This window comes from Triturus cristatus, chromosome 7 (assembly GCF_964204655.1).
Source record: "Triturus cristatus chromosome 7, aTriCri1.1, whole genome shotgun sequence".
Taxonomy (NCBI): Eukaryota; Metazoa; Chordata; class Amphibia; order Caudata; family Salamandridae; genus Triturus; species Triturus cristatus.
In genome coordinates, this window is record NC_140590.1 from 1,398,563,813 (window position 1) to 1,398,573,466 (window position 9,654).

The window sequence follows — 9,654 nt, forward strand, 5'->3', positions numbered from 1 at the left end:
GCATTTAATTTATAGTCCCAGGTAACAGGTAGTACTATGGACTAGAGACTTGTAAGTAAATTAAATGTGTCAATTAGATGTATGCCAGGTATTTGGAAGGGGAGCACAAGCATGTTATCACTGTTTGGCATGGGTAAAGTGTGGAATTCTATAGCCAACAACAAACAAAAGGGACAGTGTTCAGCAACAGAAGGCAAATATTTGTGGTGAATCTGCTGAAAGGGTAAAATTCCGAGGAGGAAATGTATACGTTTTTATTTGATTTCAGTTCATGGGTGCCTTTTTACTGGCCAGTTTCTGCCCCTCCCACCAAACTCTAGCAATGGGTTGGTCTCTGCCAGTAGTTTGTCACCCTAATTAGACCACCGGGGATGCCAAAATCTGAACATTTCTATGTCAGCATCACTTGCTGTGCTATTGTAATATGTATAAGTAAAGACATTTTATATTCTGTATATATTTGTCTTATTGGACTTGTCATTTTCAGCAGGGTGGGCCAGTGAATTAAACGTTCGCCACTGACATCTGCTGTGACCGGCAGGTCATTAGTTTTAACCAGCAAGACCAGCTCAGCCTTTATGCTTCAAAGGTTGGTAAATTGAGTACCACTGAGCAGTCTAATAGAAACAAATAGTTACAGCACATAGAAAGGGCAAACGCATTATATATAAATAATATATATGATACAATTGTATGTCCGTAGTTGAACGAATGAAGGAATGAATGAAAAGCACTTATATAGAGGTTGTCCTGGACCTGAAATAGGATGTCCTTGCGTTAATTAAAAAAAACTCTCTGACTGAGAATAGAAATGACGTAAACTAAACACAAACCTTCTTCTGCACAAAGCTTTCTCGGTCGCCCGAAGACTAATGCATTTACTCTTTTTTCAGTCCGGAGATTAGCTGCTCCCCTAAGGTGCTGTCGGATTCTGCTGTTTGTTCTTCCCGCTGGCTCCTTCCTCCATCACCATCCGTGCTGTTTGTTAGCTCCCAGGAGACACGTGTGCCCTGCAGCTCCGGATGCTCCGAGGGTGAGTGCTTCCTGCCAGAGGTGTACAATATCTAATCGAATCAGTGGACAGCTGGGCAGCTTCGCACAGGGCCCTCGAGGTTCATCATGCGTCTTTTCTTAAAGACATACGTCAGATCTCACCATCAGGAAAACACCCTCCAGGCAGCAGCCTGGTCCCAATGTACCGTACGCCTCTTTGTGGTGGTTGTGCGTGGTTGTCTGCGGCTGACAGTGTATAGTCATTTTGTGATTTCCTGTCAGGGCAGCTGCTGCTTCGCTGTCACTCAGATGAAATCCCAGCCCCATGACTATATTCCCCATGTATTTCCCAAATGTTATGGCACTCTTGGTATCTAGATGCATTACCAATAGTTTATAGTCAGGGCCATTGGGATTATGGTGCAGGGGAGGACCAAATTATGCGGCAGTGTTTACTAAATTATGTGGCTAGAATAGGCAAATTATGCAGCATAATGCAGCACATTTTGTGATTATATGTGCTCATCAGTTTACCATGTTTTGACATTTTTACACTATCTGGGTAAGTGTTTTCACTTCTTTGTGCCAGTCTGACACCCATATACTGCAATAAGCAACAGAAAGCTGACCAGTCAACCTTTGCGAAAGGTCTTCCACTGTGCAGCAGTACGTTTTGCTGCACCTTTAGTAACTTGTGATCCATTTCAGCTAACATTAATATTTTTTGTTAAAATCTGCAGGTTATGCAGCAGATGAGTGATTATGTGACAACTCCAGCAAACCCATAAAATTACTTTTGTTTATATTTATTCCATAAAACTCATCAGTTTAATTTTCTCCCATTTCAAAGTGTAGATTTTACAAACAGCAGGCATCTTGTCCCAGTGGCCTGTGGACACGGAGTCATATTTATAACAGAAAAATACAGTCATTTATTTAAATAGAAGGAATTTAAAGTGAGGAAACATGCTTGTAAGATATAATTGGTTTAATTGAAAGTGGAGACAAATAAGACTTAGGGGGCGATTACGATGTCGGGCGGACAATGCGTCCGCTAGACACCCCCTCATAAACGGGACCAACCGACCTCCGGTCAGCAGTCCCGCCTTCCTCATTAGGATGCGATTGAAAACTGTTCTGTCGCATTCCAACATTTCCCTATAGGAGCATGCATTACGACTGTAAACTGGCCGTAATACATGATCCCATAGGGGAATGGGAAGTGTTGTTCATCCCTGCACCCCGTGGCAGGCAACTCAAGGTGCCTGCCACGGGGTGCAGGGATCAACAAGGTGGCACGGCCCCCAACCGGAGGCCGCTCACACAAGGGGAACCTGCTGGGCACCCCCAAACACACTTTCCGTCATGTTTCCATGTCGGACATGCCGGCATGGAAACCATGCCTGAAACCGTGCATCGTAATGCCAAGGGTGAAAAGGACCGCCCTTTGAGATTACGAGCAGGTTCCGACTGGCCGATGGGCTCCTTGAGCATGTCGGAAGCCAGCTGGAATGACCGAACGGTTTAAATTCCGACCAGCTGATAGATAATCAAATGGACGGAATTGCACCGACGATGGGGGTCAGAAAACCTCCACACGAAAGTAGGAGGCTTTCCGACCTCCATCGTAAAAGGCCCTTAATGATTCATAGAAACGTTTTTCTTCACTGTAAATTGTTCCCAGTTAAAAAAAAGACTACATTTTTTAGTTATAAGTATGGTATTTTGTCTACTGAGAGCAAGTTGCCTACTGTTTGAAAATGGAATACTTGAAATGTGAGAAAATTAAAATGAAGAGTTAACTTAATAGTTAAGTTAACTCTTCCTTTCAATTTTCTGCCATTTAAAAGCATTCAGCACCATTTTGTTCTCATGCTCCAATGTTGAGTTGGCAGGACTTTTATTTAAGACTTAAATTCCTAAGTGCTTCAGTTCTTCACCTTTACACCCCATCGTGGGTCACCAAGCTGTGTCAAGGCTGCTCATTATCAGGACCTGCTATCTGCAGTCTGGGGATAATACTGTAAAGTAAACACAGCCTTCCCTTAACTTTAAAACAAAAACTGCAGCACTTGTTTATTGAAAAATGAGTTTAGGCTGCAGGCTACTCTAGAGGTGTCTGCAAGCTACCAAGATGGTTGACTACACATTGTGTGTTGTCACAGATTCCTTGTCCAATAGGGTGTTCGAACATGATACTCTGAAATAATTTCCAGTTTTTACACATACAAAAGGGTGCTCACACCTGAGAAGGATGTGTCACTAGGCTTTCGATTTCCTTATTTTTTGCAGCATTCATTCACAGCTTTAAATACTTTAGTCCCTGAATTTAACTACATTTTTCTGCAGTTGTTTTAGTTGTTGGAATCTTTAGGTTGGACTATTATGCTTGACTCTTTCTTTACCCTGCCTCAGGGCAGTTTTGGGGTCTTGACTATCAATCTTTGCAGAGTACATCTTTAATCAATAACTATCTACATTTTATCCATACTGCCAAGAACGTTTTTCGCTGACCTTGGTTGCTTTTTAACCCTAACAGGGACCTTCTTAAGGAGAAATGCACCTTTTATGTGTATGTTAGCTGCAGGTTAGCACCATGGCTTATCTGAGGGATCACCCTTTCTTACGGCAATTATGAAGGAAAAGAAAGAGCTTCTCTGCATGCAGTCCTTGATAGTTGGTAACACCAAAGACTCTATAAATCTGCTTCAGCCATGGATCTTTCTTAGAATCTGGCTCAAACGTTTCAACAATTCCATTACTTGAGAATATAGCTTTAACACATACCTTAGCTTTGTGGTCTATAGATATCCAAGAATTCCCTCCTGTTACCACACTTTTTTCTGAACAGGGAATTAAGAGAATTTAAGGATATCTAATGGTGTATTTTGTTTTCACCCTTCACAGTTTTTCCATGATCGAGCCATAGCAGGATTCTTAATTAGAAGTCATACTAGAACTGATTTGGCTTAGACTACATTTTCAATATCTTGAAAAGTGATACATGTCTGGATAGTTATGTTGCCTTTCCTGCTTCCCTTCAAGAAGATGTTTCAATGTCCTGATATCTGGCACTCCACTGAGGATGCGCTTTGTGACATTTGTCAAGGAAGCATAAATACTGACACATGCAATATATTTTTATCAGCTGGCTGCTGAGACTACTTGTGCTGAGAGGACCCAAATAACACTATTTTATCTTGGATTAAAGAGATCAAGGATAAATAATTTCAATGTTATTCATTCATACTTATTTATTTTCTGAACGTATTAGCAAAGCTATTTTAATTGGAAATAGGCTTTGTAAGTGATTAAATGAAAGACAGAAGTCTTCAGTGGTGTTATCAAGCCTCTATCCTTTTGAAAAATTAGGAAACAATAGCAACTCTTCTCGTAAAGAGAAATGAATGCAAGTCGAGGCAGCAGGGGCCCAGTTAAAGAAACTGAAAAGGAATGTGAAAAGCAGGTTTGTGCATTTATTGCATTGATTCAAGACATTTAATTGCTGCTTGCCTATCCGCATTCAAAAGGATTTAGACAAGATATTGACATCTGACCACTGTAAAAGAGACGAGTGCAGAAGTTCTAATGTTTCCCTTTCTTGGGTCTTCAATAGGTAGCCTGGATGGTCATTTGTTTCCTCTGCTAATTGTTTTGAGAAATATTGATGTAAAGCAGGGGTCTCTAGCGAGTAGCTCGGGAGCTACTGGTAGCTCACCAGCACCTTTAAAGTAGCTCCCTGAGGTGAAGTCAAGCCCAGTATCAAATTCAGAGAGTAGGTGCCTAATAAGGAAGACAGCACTGCTCATCTCAATACCCTTAGAGTGACAGCCAGCCAACCGTATGACAGTAACTCATACTAACACTCAAACACACACTGTGGAGGCCTATAGGGCCTGCTACATGACAGTCTGTATTCAATCTCAATATAATTAAGCCACACGGAGATAGACCATGTTGTAGTCCCTCCTTTATCAGTCACAACATGTGTGTGAACAGTGCACCATCAAACAAGTATGGCAGCAGTAGCCTGAGCAGTAATCAGTTCTGAGCAACCAAAGTGTGGGACTGCAGGAGTTAGAGTGAAATCGTGTGAGTTGGATGCAGAATTGGCCCAAGACCTGAGGAGAACAGGGTATGATCCAGACAAGTGAAATTTAAGAATTTCATCCACATTTATGTGTGTGTCCATAATAAACACTATTGCTTCCTGAAACTATGCCTGGTGCCAAGAACCGTCAAATGTATATGCTAGACCCCATCATAAGAGTGTCATCTATGGGATAATTGTGTCCATTCCTGGCATAATAGTGTATATGGCACAATAATTGTCATCCTTGACTATTTTAGTATTTTTGGTCTGGTTGTGGTATACTGACAGCCATCATTGACATACTAAGAGCATGACTGGGCAATATGTACCTTTTCCTGGCATTTTAATGGCCATGACTGATATATAGTCTCATCCCTGATCCTTATGGTTTCCAGCCTTGTCACAACAGTGGCCCTAGTATAATGGTGGGCATTACTGGCATAATACATGCATCCGTGGTGCTATGGTGAGCATCCTTGGCATATGACTGTAATACCTGGAAAGTCTGTCCATATGAGGCATTTGTACATAGGAGTATATGATGAAAATGTTAAGCTGATGTTTTGGGACTGTGCATTTCCTAAAAAATGAAAACTTATATTTTAAAGGCAGTTTAGTTTTAAAAAATGGGTTTTCTTCTGGAAAATTGAGTTTGTTTCCCACAGTGGAAAGTGGTATTAGATAGAAAAATGTGCATTTTCATAAACTGGTGAATGATAATTCAAGCTGGCTGGGGAGACATACTGCTGTGCTTATGTCCGTTGTGCCACAGGGCATGTCAAGATTTGAACGTTACTTCATAAGTCAAGGGTAGGCATTTAATATTGATGAACTTTTTCCAGCATTTCCGCTGGTACCAGTGCTTGGTATACTTGGGTGGTAACTACTGAAAATCCTGCTTTCATAGTGTAGTCACTATTTTACCGTTTTAAAATTTGCGAGTAGCTTGGGAAGACTTTCCTTGAGCAGAAGTAGCTCTCACTACAGAAAAGGTTGGAGACCCTTGATGTAAAGACGATTAATGTTCTTGCACTGTTGGAAAGTGGAGACTGTGGTATGTTTACTAATCATGATTGAAAGATTAAGAATAACATTCGTGAGAGAGCTAAGAAAGTACCATAAGTAGCCTAGACTGTTGATGGCACTCTGTTGGCTTTAGGACTTATTAAGGAAACTTCAAGTCCACTAAAGGCCTCTTTCGGTGATCAATGAGCAACAGTCTCTTTTGATTTAATAGTCTCTCAAAACTATGCTGTGATGTTTGGAATTACTTTTATTAGAGAGGCGCAATCATTATGTCTTTTGGGGCTATCAGACAATGTTGCTGTGATCACAGTTTTGTCATGATAATTGCTATACTACATGAAGTTACTCATCCACTCTAAAAGAATTGAAAGAATCCATGGCTACTTCAAATATAATAACAGATTTTTGTTCAGTGCCACTCCAGTATCAAGCCTATACTGCTGTTTCTTTGCTAAACCTGAGGCTTACGTGCTTCCACTGCAACAGGAGTCTAATTGCACTATACCAACTGAACCAGGATTTGTTGTTTTGTTTTGGCCTATTATCGTCTCCTGTGTATATTAGAAAGTGATCAATGGAGAACAGCTTTCTGCATTACGTTTGACCATTTTGATACCAAGTAATGACATTTGAGCTGTGCATTGCTCCTGCCATTTTTCAATGTTTCATAGATTCAGTTTTTCTGATGTCATTAATCATTTTGTGCTGATATACCTAGATGATGGTATTTTTTTTATTATTAGAACTTCTACAGAACATCAAGATCATGTGCAAATGATGTTATGCGGGCTTCAGCAACATCAATGACTTGTACTCCTGAGAAACGTGAGTTTGAAAAGCAAAAGGACGAACATCTTGGGTTTAGGTTGAATGCATATATTTTGTCTATGGATCCATAGAAGGTGTCAGCCATCTTGAATGGCTGACTCCTACCAATATGAAGTTAGCCTAAAATTAAATTGTGCTTGCAAATTAGTATCACCAGTTTTTAAATAATTTTTCACATCTTACTGATGATATTACTTGTATTTTAAAGTTAGAAATATGAAAGAAGGCTTTTGTTGGGACTCTGAAGTTAAACAACCTTTTAAAATTCTTAATGGAATGTTCCTTCAAGCTCCAACCACTGACAGCACAAGAAAGTTAAAGTTGAGGTTGATATTTCTGAAAAGGCAGTGGGAATTTCAATTGCAAGAAGACAATGGACAAGAGCATCCGTCTTATGTCTTGTCAGAAAGTGAACTCCTTTATTTTTAGAAAGGCAGTTACTAGTTATGAAAAAAGCTTGTGTTGATTGGAGAAGATATTTGCATGAGGGTTTCAAGGAACCTTTTGAAATATGGACTCATCATATGAATTTACAATGTCAGCAGAGCTTGTAGTTTCACAGTAGTCGCAAGCTAGATGTTCACGTTCCTTTTCAGAATTTGACTGTACTATAACTTATATTCATGGTTTAAAGACTCTCTTGGTAGATGTTTCTCTCATCATTATCATGAATCATTATTTATGTATAATCAACCAAGTATTCCTTCATATAATGTGGTTGGTATTGTTCAATTGTTATTGCAAAAATTTAAAGAGGCTAAATACAAATTTGATTGTAGGAAGGGTGACAATCTTCATCACAAGACTCCAGTTACAAAACACAATGAATTGTATTTATTAACAAGCCTTATTAATTCCAAGTAATAGCAGCTGTATATTATGTGTGTCGTGGTTCTCCTTTCGTCGGCAATAGATGGTCCATATGAATGTTTTTTTTGGTGGCTCTTAGTTCACTTTGATGGCCAAGATTATGTGAAGTTTTTTCTCAATCCGAGCTCAAAACAAGTCTTTTTAGTCCATACCCCTTGGAAATATACAAACTTTGTCTATACCTCCAGAACCATGCCACAATATATACAGATTTCATAACTGATCTGCTTTCAGAAGGATTTTCTTTCATTATGGTAAACTTTGAAATATTTTCAGAGATAGCTAATTTCCCTCTTTTATTCAAACTGCCTACTGCTGAAGTTATGGAACAATGACTTATTGTTTGCAGCTAAATTCAGCCTTAATGGTTTGTCATGCACTATGATTTCTGATAGAGGAAATCAATATCTAATATGGTCTTAAAGGACTCTTATTTTCAGGTTCTAGTAATTGAACAGGACCTTCCTTTGGTTACCACCCTCAAACCAATGGACAAACAGATCGAACCAAACAGAGCTTTGAACACCATTTTTATTGTTACTCTAATGCTTTGTTTGATGGCTGGCCCTCTTATTTACCATTAGCTGAATTTCCTTGTAATAATGCAGCTCACAGTGTAATCAAAGTTAACTTCCATCCAAGGATGCTTCCTATTCAACCTCATGTTTATCTTCTATTTCCAGCTGCTTCTGATCATATGAGTACTTACAGGAACAAAGACAACCATTATCTGACAGCATTGAACAAACAAAGACAATGATAAACGAATGTGCTGATAAGCCAAGAAGTGCTTCTTCCGATTTTGTTGAAAGTATGAATTTTTGGCTACTTTCTCACTTGCTTTGCCAGGGAAATTTTGCTCATAGTATTTTGATCCATTTCTCATCACTCGGCAAATCAGTCCTGTAGCATTTCCCCTCATCCTGTTTTTCATACTTCACAATTGAAACCTTATGTCTGATTCTTTTCATCAATGACGTACTGAACCAGCTCCTTTTTTGTTATAAGATGATTCTGAATGTGAGATTCAAGAAACCTGTGATTCCAGAATCTTCTGAAACTTTCAGTTTTTGATACATTGAAAGCACTATTCATCATTTGTGAGAAGGTGCTTCTGTAGTCCATGCCTCATTGTTGGTTTGTTGTTTCTTTCAGCATCATTTTGAGAAATTGGGAGCTTACAGGCAATGTATTTGGTTACATTCACACACATAACTCACTGGAGCGTGGTCTTGGCTTCGAAGATGCAGTGGCATGGGTACCTAAGTTAACATCAGCAGATGGGAAGGTGGGGTGCTTGGTTTCCAGGAAATATTTCCCATTTGCTTTGAACAGGACTGTGGGTCGTTATTGACTTGTATGTGGCCACAGTAGCCCTGAGAGTATTTTGCTTGTGGTGTGCTGCTCTGTGTGCCGTCCAGAATGTTGAGCTGAACATTCTGATGAAAGAGTGCAGTGGTACAGAGGATCTGGGATGTCAGATGAAACAAGGGCAGGACAGGGGGCATTTGGTCTCTCCTCTTGTGCCCAACATACAAGACAACATAATTTTCCTATGACAGTGAGTGGGGATAAGTCTAAATTTATTCCTAACCAAGATGGTATCTTTTTCAGTTTGCGCTGCCAGAGATATTCTGTTTAATATGATGTTTGCCCATTTTTCTGTAATGTCATCTATTTTTCTAGTCATACATAGGTAAGCTTGGAGCATAGAAAGATGCATTGCAACACTTTTGATTCCTCTACTTTTCATTGCTCATCTCAGCTCCTTTTTGTCTTTGATTTCTACTCATTTTGTCTGCACCTTTTGGATTTTTCTACACTTCTTGGATTTTTCAGTTTGT

At 39.6% G+C, this 9,654-nt stretch overlaps 1 long non-coding RNA gene across 1 annotated transcript; it reads left to right on the top strand.

Moving 5' to 3' along the window:
- Window positions 1-877: 877 nt before the first annotated feature.
- On the top strand, window positions 878-9,343 carry LOC146812117 (uncharacterized). The gene is made up of 3 exons (XR_014965868.1): window positions 878-1,033; window positions 6,856-6,937; window positions 8,494-9,343. It is a non-coding gene; the product is annotated as an uncharacterized LOC146812117 (long non-coding RNA).
- Window positions 9,344-9,654: the final 311 nt, after the last annotated feature.